The following is a 12,589-nucleotide window of genomic DNA, read 5'->3' on the forward strand; positions in this document are numbered from 1 at the left end:
CTTAAAGAGTCAGTTCTTGGCACCCATTCCCTACTTGACTCAGCCTAATCTTCAAGAATATTTGTCAAGAACTAAAAAAAATCCAGAAACGGTTTAACCTCCCCGTCGGTGAATTGAACCCCGGTCTCCCGCGTGACAGGCGGGGATACTGACCACTATACTAACGAGGAGACGTGAGGGCATGAAATGAACAGCTGCTGATGTCTGCACAGCATCCAGCGACCACCTAGCTGGCCTAGGGGGGTCTCATTTTCCCCCGTCAAACGGCTTGCCCGATCTAAGGCTAATTTCTTTCTTTTTATCGGCACCAGGCTTAAAACTCAGTTTAAGGCGATAGTTCCGGGCTATGTTTGACTCCAGAGTTGAATCTGTCATCCCGCATTTCCTCAGCAAATCAAGCTACCCATCTCAAGTCTCATGAGCTGAGGACGGCAAAGTCCCTGTGGGCTTAGGACAGTCAAAGAAACCCCTGGGCTGCATGCTAAGCCCCTTTTCGGCTTCACTTTCCGAATCCTGCCCTAGCTTGCGATTAGTTTTTTTCTCACTTCTTGCCCCCATCTCCCACCTTGCCTCATGGTCTCCCCTCCTCTGCGCACCTGACAGTTTGCCTGCCCTTCCACTGCCTGTCTCCAGACTTTCCAAGGAGAAAAGGCAAAGCACTAAAGCGGGCCGGGCAACGGGTCAAGTTCCGCTTTCGGCGACTAGCAGGGAGGTAGCGTGGCCGAGCGGTCTAAGGCGCTGGATTAAGGCTCCAGTCTCTTCGGAGGCGTGGGTTCAAATCCCACCGCTGCCACTTTTCCTGGCCTTGCATTTTAAAGAAGAACGTAACGTTGACCTCTTCCTTCATTAGTGCCACCTCTGTCGCAATGAGCAAGCGGATGGTATGCCACACCCTGCAGGAAAAAGGTTTCGCTTCTGACGTCTTGCTTTTCTGGACATCCAGTCTCAAGTTTCCCATCTGGAACGGCGCTCCCTGCTGCTTTGTGAAGGCTTGCTGCAAGAGCCTTCGAAACCCAGGAGCTCTTGCGTTGAGCTGTGACGCGTCCTGGGAAGACCTCCCGTTGCAGCGGAATGAGCCCCACTTCCAGGGCGTGCTGGTAGCAAATTTCCCACAGCCCACAGGGAGCAAACGATCCCAGGTGTGATGTATCACCAGGAGAGGCTGAGATGAGAGTAGGGGTTCACGCGTGTGCCCGGACCGAGGTTAATGATGGGATTAGAGCTAGGGTTAGATGCAGGGAAAGAGTGAGAGTTATAATTAGGGATAAAGCTAACAGGTGATCATTACTCGTCATGTAACATGATACAAAGGGTCAGAAGAGGAACTGATTCAGGGTTACAATTTGGACTTCGCAGACAACAGGAGCACTAAATGGTGCTGAGGGGGACTCAATAAAGTGGACCGGCCGCCTAATGTAAGCAATTGTGCACAAATATTGTACGATGACTAGCGTTGCCGGTGCTTTTTTCTTAAAGAGTCAGTTCTTGGCACCCATTCCCTACTTGACTCAGCCTAATCTTCAAGAATATTTGTCAAGAACTAAAAAAAATCCAGAAACGGTTTAACCTCCCCGTCGGGGAATTGAACCCCGGTCTCCCGCGTGACAGGCGGGGATACTGACCACTATACTAACGAGGAGACGTGAGGGCATGAAATGAACAGCTGCTGATGTCTGCACAGCATCCAGCGACCACCTAGCTGGCCTAGGGGGGTCTCATTTTCCCCCGTCAAACGGCTTGCCCGATCTAAGGCTAATTTCTTTCTTTTTATCGGCACCAGGCTTAAAACTCAGTTTAAGGCGATAGTTCCGGGCTATGTTTGACTCCAGAGTTGAATCTGTCATCCCGCATTTCCTCAGCAAATCAAGCTACCCATCTCAAGTCTCATGAGCTGAGGACGGCAAAGTCCCTGTGGGCTTAGGACAGTCAAAGAAACCCCTGGGCTGCATGCTAAGCCCCTTTTCGGCTTCACTTTCCGAATCCTGCCCTAGCTTGCGATTAGTTTTTTTCTCACTTCTTGCCCCCATCTCCCACCTTGCCTCATGGTCTCCCCTCCTCTGCGCACCTGACAGTTTGCCTGCCCTTCCACTGCCTGTCTCCAGACTTTCCAAGGAGAAAAGGCAAAGCACTAAAGCGGGCCGGGCAACGGGTCAAGTTCCGCTTTCGGCGACTAGCAGGGAGGTAGCGTGGCCGAGCGGTCTAAGGCGCTGGATTAAGGCTCCAGTCTCTTCGGAGGCGTGGGTTCAAATCCCACCGCTGCCACTTTTCCTGGCCTTGCATTTTAAAGAAGAACGTAACGTTGACCTCTTCCTTCATTAGTGCCACCTCTGTCGCAATGAGCAAGCGGATGGTATGCCACACCCTGCAGGAAAAAGGTTTCGCTTCTGACGTCTTGCTTTTCTGGACATCCAGTCTCAAGTTTCCCATCTGGAACGGCGCTCCCTGCTGCTTTGTGAAGGCTTGCTGCAAGAGCCTTCGAAACCCAGGAGCTCTTGCGTTGAGCTGTGACGCGTCCTGGGAAGACCTCCCGTTGCAGCGGAATGAGCCCCACTTCCAGGGCGTGCTGGTAGCAAATTTCCCACAGCCCACAGGGAGCAAACGATCCCAGGTGTGATGTATCACCAGGAGAGGCTGAGATGAGAGTAAGGGTTCACGCGTGTGCCCGGACCGAGGTTAATGATGGGATTAGAGCTAGGGTTAGATGCAGGGAAAGAGTGAGAGTTATAATTAGGGATAAAGCTAACAGGTGATCATTACTCGTCATGTAACATGATACAAAGGGTCAGAAGAGGAACTGATTCAGGGTTACAATTTGGACTTCGCAGACAACAGGAGCACTAAATGGTGCTGAGGGGGACTCAATAAAGTGGACCGGCCGCCTAATGTAAGCAATTGTGCACAAATATTGTACGATGACTAGCGTTGCCGGTGCTTTTTTCTTAAAGAGTCAGTTCTTGGCACCCATTCCCTACTTGACTCAGCCTAATCTTCAAGAATATTTGTCAAGAACTAAAAAAAATCCAGAAAAGGTTTAACCTCCCCGTCGGGGAATTGAACCCCGGTCTCCCGCGTGACAGGCGGGGATACTGACCACTATACTAACGAGGAGACGTGAGGGCATGAAATGAACAGCTGCTGATGTCTGCACAGCATCCAGCGACCACCTAGCTGGCCTAGGGGGTCTCATTTTCCCCCGTCAAACGGCTTGCCCGATCTAAGGCTAATTTCTTTCTTTTTATCGGCACCAGGCTTAAAACTCAGTTTAAGGCGATAGTTCCGGGCTATGTTTGACTCCAGAGTTGAATCTGTCATCCCGCATTTCCTCAGCAAATCAAGCTACCCATCTCAAGTCTCATGAGCTGAGGACGGCAAAGTCCCTGTGGGCTTAGGACAGTCAAAGAAACCCCTGGGCTGCATGCTAAGCCCCTTTTCGGCTTCACTTTCCGAATCCTGCCCTAGCTTGCGATTAGTTTTTTTCTCACTTCTTGCCCCCATCTCCCACCTTGCCTCATGGTCTCCCCTCCTCTGCGCACCTGACAGTTTGCCTGCCCTTCCACTGCCTGTCTCCAGACTTTCCAAGGAGAAAAGGCAAAGCACTAAAGCGGGCCGGGCAACGGGTCAAGTTCCGCTTTCGGCGACTAGCAGGGAGGTAGCGTGGCCGAGCGGTCTAAGGCGCTGGATTAAGGCTCCAGTCTCTTCGGAGGCGTGGGTTCAAATCCCACCGCTGCCACTTTTCCTGGCCTTGCATTTTAAAGAAGAACGTAACGTTGACCTCTTCCTTCATTAGTGCCACCTCTGTCGCAATGAGCAAGCGGATGGTATGCCACACCCTGCAGGAAAAAGGTTTCGCTTCTGACGTCTTGCTTTTCTGGACATCCAGTCTCAAGTTTCCCATCTGGAACGGCGCTCCCTGCTGCTTTGTGAAGGCTTGCTGCAAGAGCCTTCGAAACCCAGGAGCTCTTGCGTTGAGCTGTGACGCGTCCTGGGAAGACCTCCCGTTGCAGCGGAATGAGCCCCACTTCCAGGGCGTGCTGGTAGCAAATTTCCCACAGCCCACAGGGAGCAAACGATCCCAGGTGTGATGTATCACCAGGAGAGGCTGAGATGAGAGTAAGGGTTCACGCGTGTGCCCGGACAGAGGTTAATGATGGGATTAGAGCTAGGGTTAGATGCAGGGAAAGAGTGAGAGTTATAATTAGGGATAAAGCTAACAGGTGATCATTACTCGTCATGTAACATGATACAAAGGGTCAGAAGAGGAACTGATTCAGGGTTACAATTTGGACTTCGCAGACAACAGGAGCACTAAATGGTGCTGAGGGGGACTCAATAAAGTGGACCGGCCGCCTAATGTAAGCAATTGTGCACAAATATTGTACGATGACTAGCGTTGCCGGTGCTTTTTTCTTAAAGAGTCAGTTCTTGGCACCCATTCCCTACTTGACTCAGCCTAATCTTCAAGAATATTTGTCAAGAACTAAAAAAAATCCAGAAAAGGTTTAACCTCCCCGTCGGGAATTGAACCCCGGTCTCCCGCGTGACAGGCGGGGATACTGACCACTATACTAACGAGGAGACGTGAGGGCATGAAATGAACAGCTGCTGATGTCTGCACAGCATCCAGCGACCACCTAGCTGGCCTAGGGGGGTCTCATTTTCCCCCGTCAAACGGCTTGCCCGATCTAAGGCTAATTTCTTTCTTTTTATCGGCACCAGGCTTAAAACTCAGTTTAAGGCGATAGTTCCGGGCTATGTTTGACTCCAGAGTTGAATCTGTCATCCCGCATTTCCTCAGCAAATCAAGCTACCCATCTCAAGTCTCATGAGCTGAGGACGGCAAAGTCCCTGTGGGCTTAGGACAGTCAAAGAAACCCCTGGGCTGCATGCTAAGCCCCTTTTCGGCTTCACTTTCCGAATCCTGCCCTAGCTTGCGATTAGTTTTTTTCTCACTTCTTGCCCCCATCTCCCACCTTGCCTCATGGTCTCCCCTCCTCTGCGCACCTGACAGTTTGCCTGCCCTTCCACTGCCTGTCTCCAGACTTTCCAAGGAGAAAAGGCAAAGCACTAAAGCGGGCCGGGCAACGGGTCAAGTTCCGCTTTCGGCGACTAGCAGGGAGGTAGCGTGGCCGAGCGGTCTAAGGCGCTGGATTAAGGCTCCAGTCTCTTCGGAGGCGTGGGTTCAAATCCCACCGCTGCCACTTTTCCTGGCCTTGCATTTTAAAGAAGAACGTAACGTTGACCTCTTCCTTCATTAGTGCCACCTCTGTCGCAATGAGCAAGCGGATGGTATGCCACACCCTGCAGGAAAAAGGTTTCGCTTCTGACGTCTTGCTTTTCTGGACATCCAGTCTCAAGTTTCCCATCTGGAACGGCGCTCCCTGCTGCTTTGTGAAGGCTTGCTGCAAGAGCCTTCGAAACCCAGGAGCTCTTGCGTTGAGCTGTGACGCGTCCTGGGAAGACCTCCCGTTGCAGCGGAATGAGCCCCACTTCCAGGGCGTGCTGGTAGCAAATTTCCCACAGCCCACAGGGAGCAAACGATCCCAGGTGTGATGTATCACCAGGAGAGGCTGAGATGAGAGTAGGGGTTCACGCGTGTGCCCGGACCGAGGTTAATGATGGGATTAGAGCTAGGGTTAGATGCAGGGAAAGAGTGAGAGTTATAATTAGGGATAAAGCTAACAGGTGATCATTACTCGTCATGTAACATGATACAAAGGGTCAGAAGAGGAACTGATTCAGGGTTACAATTTGGACTTCGCAGACAACAGGAGCACTAAATGGTGCTGAGGGGGACTCAATAAAGTGGACCGGCCGCCTAATGTAAGCAATTGTGCACAAATATTGTACGATGACTAGCGTTGCCGGTGCTTTTTTCTTAAAGAGTCAGTTCTTGGCACCCATTCCCTACTTGACTCAGCCTAATCTTCAAGAATATTTGTCAAGAACTAAAAAAAATCCAGAAACGGTTTAACCTCCCCGTCGGGGACGGTCTCCCGCGTGACAGGCGGGGATACTGACCACTATACTAACGAGGAGACGTGAGGGCATGAAATGAACAGCTGCTGATGTCTGCACAGCATCCAGCGACCACCTAGCTGGCCTAGGGGGGTCTCATTTTCCCCCGTCAAACGGCTTGCCCGATCTAAGGCTAATTTCTTTCTTTTTATCGGCACCAGGCTTAAAACTCAGTTTAAGGCGATAGTTCCGGGCTATGTTTGACTCCAGAGTTGAATCTGTCATCCCGCATTTCCTCAGCAAATCAAGCTACCCATCTCAAGTCTCATGAGCTGAGGACGGCAAAGTCCCTGTGGGCTTAGGACAGTCAAAGAAACCCCTGGGCTGCATGCTAAGCCCCTTTTCGGCTTCACTTTCCGAATCCTGCCCTAGCTTGCGATTAGTTTTTTTCTCACTTCTTGCCCCCATCTCCCACCTTGCCTCATGGTCTCCCCTCCTCTGCGCACCTGACAGTTTGCCTGCCCTTCCACTGCCTGTCTCCAGACTTTCCAAGGAGAAAAGGCAAAGCACTAAAGCGGGCCGGGCAACGGGTCAAGTTCCGCTTTCGGCGACTAGCAGGGAGGTAGCGTGGCCGAGCGGTCTAAGGCGCTGGATTAAGGCTCCAGTCTCTTCGGAGGCGTGGGTTCAAATCCCACCGCTGCCACTTTTCCTGGCCTTGCATTTTAAAGAAGAACGTAACGTTGACCTCTTCCTTCATTAGTGCCACCTCTGTCGCAATGAGCAAGCGGATGGTATGCCACACCCTGCAGGAAAAAGGTTTCGCTTCTGACGTCTTGCTTTTCTGGACATCCAGTCTCAAGTTTCCCATCTGGAACGGCGCTCCCTGCTGCTTTGTGAAGGCTTGCTGCAAGAGCCTTCGAAACCCAGGAGCTCTTGCGTTGAGCTGTGACGCGTCCTGGGAAGACCTCCCGTTGCAGCGGAATGAGCCCCACTTCCAGGGCGTGCTGGTAGCAAATTTCCCACAGCCCACAGGGAGCAAACGATCCCAGGTGTGATGTATCACCAGGAGAGGCTGAGATGAGAGTAGGGGTTCACGCGTGTGCCCGGACCGAGGTTAATGATGGGATTAGAGCTAGGGTTAGATGCAGGGAAAGAGTGAGAGTTATAATTAGGGATAAAGCTAACAGGTGATCATTACTCGTCATGTAACATGATACAAAGGGTCAGAAGAGGAACTGATTCAGGGTTACAATTTGGACTTCGCAGACAACAGGAGCACTAAATGGTGCTGAGGGGGACTCAATAAAGTGGACCGGCCGCCTAATGTAAGCAATTGTGCACAAATATTGTACGATGACTAGCGTTGCCGGTGCTTTTTTCTTAAAGAGTCAGTTCTTGGCACCCATTCCCTACTTGACTCAGCCTAATCTTCAAGAATATTTGTCAAGAACTAAAAAAAATCCAGAAACGGTTTAACCTCCCCGTCGGGGAATTGAACCCCGGTCTCCCGCGTGACAGGCGGGGATACTGACCACTATACTAACGAGGAGACGTGAGGGCATGAAATGAACAGCTGCTGATGTCTGCACAGCATCCAGCGACCACCTAGCTGGCCTAGGGGGGTCTCATTTTCCCCCGTCAAACGGCTTGCCCGATCTAAGGCTAATTTCTTTCTTTTTATCGGCACCAGGCTTAAAACTCAGTTTAAGGCGATAGTTCCGGGCTATGTTTGACTCCAGAGTTGAATCTGTCATCCCGCATTTCCTCAGCAAATCAAGCTACCCATCTCAAGTCTCATGAGCTGAGGACGGCAAAGTCCCTGTGGGCTTAGGACAGTCAAAGAAACCCCTGGGCTGCATGCTAAGCCCCTTTTCGGCTTCACTTTCCGAATCCTGCCCTAGCTTGCGATTAGTTTTTTTCTCACTTCTTGCCCCCATCTCCCACCTTGCCTCATGGTCTCCCCTCCTCTGCGCACCTGACAGTTTGCCTGCCCTTCCACTGCCTGTCTCCAGACTTTCCAAGGAGAAAAGGCAAAGCACTAAAGCGGGCCGGGCAACGGGTCAAGTTCCGCTTTCGGCGACTAGCAGGGAGGTAGCGTGGCCGAGCGGTCTAAGGCGCTGGATTAAGGCTCCAGTCTCTTCGGAGGCGTGGGTTCAAATCCCACCGCTGCCACTTTTCCTGGCCTTGCATTTTAAAGAAGAACGTAACGTTGACCTCTTCCTTCATTAGTGCCACCTCTGTCGCAATGAGCAAGCGGATGGTATGCCACACCCTGCAGGAAAAAGGTTTCGCTTCTGACGTCTTGCTTTTCTGGACATCCAGTCTCAAGTTTCCCATCTGGAACGGCGCTCCCTGCTGCTTTGTGAAGGCTTGCTGCAAGAGCCTTCGAAACCCAGGAGCTCTTGCGTTGAGCTGTGACGCGTCCTGGGAAGACCTCCCGTTGCAGCGGAATGAGCCCCACTTCCAGGGCGTGCTGGTAGCAAATTTCCCACAGCCCACAGGGAGCAAACGATCCCAGGTGTGATGTATCACCAGGAGAGGCTGAGATGAGAGTAAGGGTTCACGCGTGTGCCCGGACCGAGGTTAATGATGGGATTAGAGCTAGGGTTAGATGCAGGGAAAGAGTGAGAGTTATAATTAGGGATAAAGCTAACAGGTGATCATTACTCGTCATGTAACATGATACAAAGGGTCAGAAGAGGAACTGATTCAGGGTTACAATTTGGACTTCGCAGACAACAGGAGCACTAAATGGTGCTGAGGGGGACTCAATAAAGTGGACCGGCCGCCTAATGTAAGCAATTGTGCACAAATATTGTACGATGACTAGCGTTGCCGGTGCTTTTTTCTTAAAGAGTCAGTTCTTGGCACCCATTCCCTACTTGACTCAGCCTAATCTTCAAGAATATTTGTCAAGAACTAAAAAAAATCCAGAAACGGTTTAACCTCCCCGTCGGGGAATTGAACCCCGGTCTCCCGCGTGACAGGCGGGGATACTGACCACTATACTAACGAGGAGACGTGAGGGCATGAAATGAACAGCTGCTGATGTCTGCACAGCATCCAGCGACCACCTAGCTGGCCTAGGGGGGTCTCATTTTCCCCCGTCAAACGGCTTGCCCGATCTAAGGCTAATTTCTTTCTTTTTATCGGCACCAGGCTTAAAACTCAGTTTAAGGCGATAGTTCCGGGCTATGTTTGACTCCAGAGTTGAATCTGTCATCCCGCATTTCCTCAGCAAATCAAGCTACCCATCTCAAGTCTCATGAGCTGAGGACGGCAAAGTCCCTGTGGGCTTAGGACAGTCAAAGAAACCCCTGGGCTGCATGCTAAGCCCCTTTTCGGCTTCACTTTCCGAATCCTGCCCTAGCTTGCGATTAGTTTTTTTCTCACTTCTTGCCCCCATCTCCCACCTTGCCTCATGGTCTCCCCTCCTCTGCGCACCTGACAGTTTGCCTGCCCTTCCACTGCCTGTCTCCAGACTTTCCAAGGAGAAAAGGCAAAGCACTAAAGCGGGCCGGGCAACGGGTCAAGTTCCGCTTTCGGCGACTAGCAGGGAGGTAGCGTGGCCGAGCGGTCTAAGGCGCTGGATTAAGGCTCCAGTCTCTTCGGAGGCGTGGGTTCAAATCCCACCGCTGCCACTTTTCCTGGCCTTGCATTTTAAAGAAGAACGTAACGTTGACCTCTTCCTTCATTAGTGCCACCTCTGTCGCAATGAGCAAGCGGATGGTATGCCACACCCTGCAGGAAAAAGGTTTCGCTTCTGACGTCTTGCTTTTCTGGACATCCAGTCTCAAGTTTCCCATCTGGAACGGCGCTCCCTGCTGCTTTGTGAAGGCTTGCTGCAAGAGCCTTCGAAACCCAGGAGCTCTTGCGTTGAGCTGTGACGCGTCCTGGGAAGACCTCCCGTTGCAGCGGAATGAGCCCCACTTCCAGGGCGTGCTGGTAGCAAATTTCCCACAGCCCACAGGGAGCAAACGATCCCAGGTGTGATGTATCACCAGGAGAGGCTGAGATGAGAGTAGGGGTTCACGCGTGTGCCCGGACCGAGGTTAATGATGGGATTAGAGCTAGGGTTAGATGCAGGGAAAGAGTGAGAGTTATAATTAGGGATAAAGCTAACAGGTGATCATTACTCGTCATGTAACATGATACAAAGGGTCAGAAGAGGAACTGATTCAGGGTTACAATTTGGACTTCGCAGACAACAGGAGCACTAAATGGTGCTGAGGGGGACTCAATAAAGTGGACCGGCCGCCTAATGTAAGCAATTGTGCACAAATATTGTACGATGACTAGCGTTGCCGGTGCTTTTTTCTTAAAGAGTCAGTTCTTGGCACCCATTCCCTACTTGACTCAGCCTAATCTTCAAGAATATTTGTCAAGAACTAAAAAAAATCCAGAAACGGTTTAACCTCCCCGTCGGGGAATTGAACCCCGGTCTCCCGCTACTGACCACTATACTAACGAGGAGACGTGAGGGCATGAAATGAACAGCTGCTGATGTCTGCACAGCATCCAGCGACCACCTAGCTGGCCTAGGGGGGTCTCATTTTCCCCCGTCAAACGGCTTGCCCGATCTAAGGCTAATTTCTTTCTTTTTATCGGCACCAGGCTTAAAACTCAGTTTAAGGCGATAGTTCCGGGCTATGTTTGACTCCAGAGTTGAATCTGTCATCCCGCATTTCCTCAGCAAATCAAGCTACCCATCTCAAGTCTCATGAGCTGAGGACGGCAAAGTCCCTGTGGGCTTAGGACAGTCAAAGAAACCCCTGGGCTGCATGCTAAGCCCCTTTTCGGCTTCACTTTCCGAATCCTGCCCTAGCTTGCGATTAGTTTTTTTCTCACTTCTTGCCCCCATCTCCCACCTTGCCTCATGGTCTCCCCTCCTCTGCGCACCTGACAGTTTGCCTGCCCTTCCACTGCCTGTCTCCAGACTTTCCAAGGAGAAAAGGCAAAGCACTAAAGCGGGCCGGGCAACGGGTCAAGTTCCGCTTTCGGCGACTAGCAGGGAGGTAGCGTGGCCGAGCGGTCTAAGGCGCTGGATTAAGGCTCCAGTCTCTTCGGAGGCGTGGGTTCAAATCCCACCGCTGCCACTTTTCCTGGCCTTGCATTTTAAAGAAGAACGTAACGTTGACCTCTTCCTTCATTAGTGCCACCTCTGTCGCAATGAGCAAGCGGATGGTATGCCACACCCTGCAGGAAAAAGGTTTCGCTTCTGACGTCTTGCTTTTCTGGACATCCAGTCTCAAGTTTCCCATCTGGAACGGCGCTCCCTGCTGCTTTGTGAAGGCTTGCTGCAAGAGCCTTCGAAACCCAGGAGCTCTTGCGTTGAGCTGTGACGCGTCCTGGGAAGACCTCCCGTTGCAGCGGAATGAGCCCCACTTCCAGGGCGTGCTGGTAGCAAATTCCCCACAGCCCACAGGGAGCAAACGATCCCAGGTGTGATGTATCACCAGGAGAGGCTGAGATGAGAGTAGGGGTTCACGCGTGTGCCCGGACCGAGGTTAATGATGGGATTAGAGCTAGGGTTAGATGCAGGGAAAGAGTGAGAGTTATAATTAGGGATAAAGCTAACAGGTGATCATTACTCGTCATGTAACATGATACAAAGGGTCAGAAGAGGAACTGATTCAGGGTTACAATTTGGACTTCGCAGACAACAGGAGCACTAAATGGTGCTGAGGGGGACTCAATAAAGTGGACCGGCCGCCTAATGTAAGCAATTGTGCACAAATATTGTACGATGACTAGCGTTGCCGGTGCTTTTTTCTTAAAGAGTCAGTTCTTGGCACCCATTCCCTACTTGACTCAGCCTAATCTTCAAGAATATTTGTCAAGAACTAAAAAAAATCCAGAAACGGTTTAACCTCCCCGTCGGGGAATTGAACCCCGGTCTCCCGCGTGACAGGCGGGGATACTGACCACTATACTAACGAGGAGACGTGAGGGCATGAAATGAACAGCTGCTGATGTCTGCACAGCATCCAGCGACCACCTAGCTGGCCTAGGGGGGTCTCATTTTCCCCCGTCAAACGGCTTGCCCGATCTAAGGCTAATTTCTTTCTTTTTATCGGCACCAGGCTTAAAACTCAGTTTAAGGCGATAGTTCCGGGCTATGTTTGACTCCAGAGTTGAATCTGTCATCCCGCATTTCCTCAGCAAATCAAGCTACCCATCTCAAGTCTCATGAGCTGAGGACGGCAAAGTCCCTGTGGGCTTAGGACAGTCAAAGAAACCCCTGGGCTGCATGCTAAGCCCCTTTTCGGCTTCACTTTCCGAATCCTGCCCTAGCTTGCGATTAGTTTTTTTCTCACTTCTTGCCCCCATCTCCCACCTTGCCTCATGGTCTCCCCTCCTCTGCGCACCTGACAGTTTGCCTGCCCTTCCACTGCCTGTCTCCAGACTTTCCAAGGAGAAAAGGCAAAGCACTAAAGCGGGCCGGGCAACGGGTCAAGTTCCGCTTTCGGCGACTAGCAGGGAGGTAGCGTGGCCGAGCGGTCTAAGGCGCTGGATTAAGGCTCCAGTCTCTTCGGAGGCGTGGGTTCAAATCCCACCGCTGCCACTTTTCCTGGCCTTGCATTTTAAAGAAGAACGTAACGTTGACCTCTTCCTTCATTAGTGCCACCTCTGT

General features: G+C 51.6%; 14 non-coding genes across 14 annotated transcripts; 9 read left to right on the forward strand and 5 right to left on the reverse strand.

The window, feature by feature from the left end:
* The first annotated feature begins 711 nt into the window (after positions 1-711).
* Positions 712-793, forward strand: TRNAL-AAG (transfer RNA leucine (anticodon AAG)). The gene has a single exon. It is a non-coding gene; the product is annotated as a tRNA-Leu (tRNA).
* Positions 794-1,567: 774 nt separating this feature from the next.
* TRNAD-GUC (transfer RNA aspartic acid (anticodon GUC)) lies at positions 1,568-1,639 on the reverse strand. Its single transcript has one exon. It is a non-coding gene; the product is annotated as a tRNA-Asp (tRNA).
* Positions 1,640-2,180: 541 nt separating this feature from the next.
* TRNAL-AAG (transfer RNA leucine (anticodon AAG)) lies at positions 2,181-2,262 on the forward strand. Its single transcript has one exon. It is a non-coding gene; the product is annotated as a tRNA-Leu (tRNA).
* Positions 2,263-3,036: 774 nt separating this feature from the next.
* Positions 3,037-3,108, reverse strand: TRNAD-GUC (transfer RNA aspartic acid (anticodon GUC)). The gene has a single exon. It is a non-coding gene; the product is annotated as a tRNA-Asp (tRNA).
* Positions 3,109-3,648: 540 nt separating this feature from the next.
* On the forward strand, positions 3,649-3,730 carry TRNAL-AAG (transfer RNA leucine (anticodon AAG)). Its single transcript has one exon. It is a non-coding gene; the product is annotated as a tRNA-Leu (tRNA).
* Positions 3,731-5,116: 1,386 nt separating this feature from the next.
* On the forward strand, positions 5,117-5,198 carry TRNAL-AAG (transfer RNA leucine (anticodon AAG)). Its single transcript has one exon. It is a non-coding gene; the product is annotated as a tRNA-Leu (tRNA).
* A 1,378-nt stretch (positions 5,199-6,576) lies between these two features.
* Positions 6,577-6,658, forward strand: TRNAL-AAG (transfer RNA leucine (anticodon AAG)). Its single transcript has one exon. It is a non-coding gene; the product is annotated as a tRNA-Leu (tRNA).
* Positions 6,659-7,432: 774 nt separating this feature from the next.
* On the reverse strand, positions 7,433-7,504 carry TRNAD-GUC (transfer RNA aspartic acid (anticodon GUC)). Its single transcript has one exon. It is a non-coding gene; the product is annotated as a tRNA-Asp (tRNA).
* Positions 7,505-8,045: 541 nt separating this feature from the next.
* Positions 8,046-8,127, forward strand: TRNAL-AAG (transfer RNA leucine (anticodon AAG)). Its single transcript has one exon. It is a non-coding gene; the product is annotated as a tRNA-Leu (tRNA).
* Positions 8,128-8,901: 774 nt separating this feature from the next.
* Positions 8,902-8,973, reverse strand: TRNAD-GUC (transfer RNA aspartic acid (anticodon GUC)). The gene has a single exon. It is a non-coding gene; the product is annotated as a tRNA-Asp (tRNA).
* Positions 8,974-9,514: 541 nt separating this feature from the next.
* On the forward strand, positions 9,515-9,596 carry TRNAL-AAG (transfer RNA leucine (anticodon AAG)). The gene has a single exon. It is a non-coding gene; the product is annotated as a tRNA-Leu (tRNA).
* Positions 9,597-10,969: 1,373 nt separating this feature from the next.
* TRNAL-AAG (transfer RNA leucine (anticodon AAG)) lies at positions 10,970-11,051 on the forward strand. Its single transcript has one exon. It is a non-coding gene; the product is annotated as a tRNA-Leu (tRNA).
* Positions 11,052-11,825: 774 nt separating this feature from the next.
* On the reverse strand, positions 11,826-11,897 carry TRNAD-GUC (transfer RNA aspartic acid (anticodon GUC)). The gene has a single exon. It is a non-coding gene; the product is annotated as a tRNA-Asp (tRNA).
* A 541-nt stretch (positions 11,898-12,438) lies between these two features.
* TRNAL-AAG (transfer RNA leucine (anticodon AAG)) lies at positions 12,439-12,520 on the forward strand. The gene has a single exon. It is a non-coding gene; the product is annotated as a tRNA-Leu (tRNA).
* The last annotated feature ends 69 nt before the right edge of the window (positions 12,521-12,589 follow it).

Source organism: Ambystoma mexicanum, unplaced genomic scaffold (genome assembly GCF_040938575.1).
Source record: "Ambystoma mexicanum isolate Mex_15411 unplaced genomic scaffold, UKY_AmexF1_1 Mex_scaf20, whole genome shotgun sequence".
In the NCBI taxonomy this organism is placed as follows: domain Eukaryota; kingdom Metazoa; phylum Chordata; class Amphibia; order Caudata; family Ambystomatidae; genus Ambystoma; species Ambystoma mexicanum.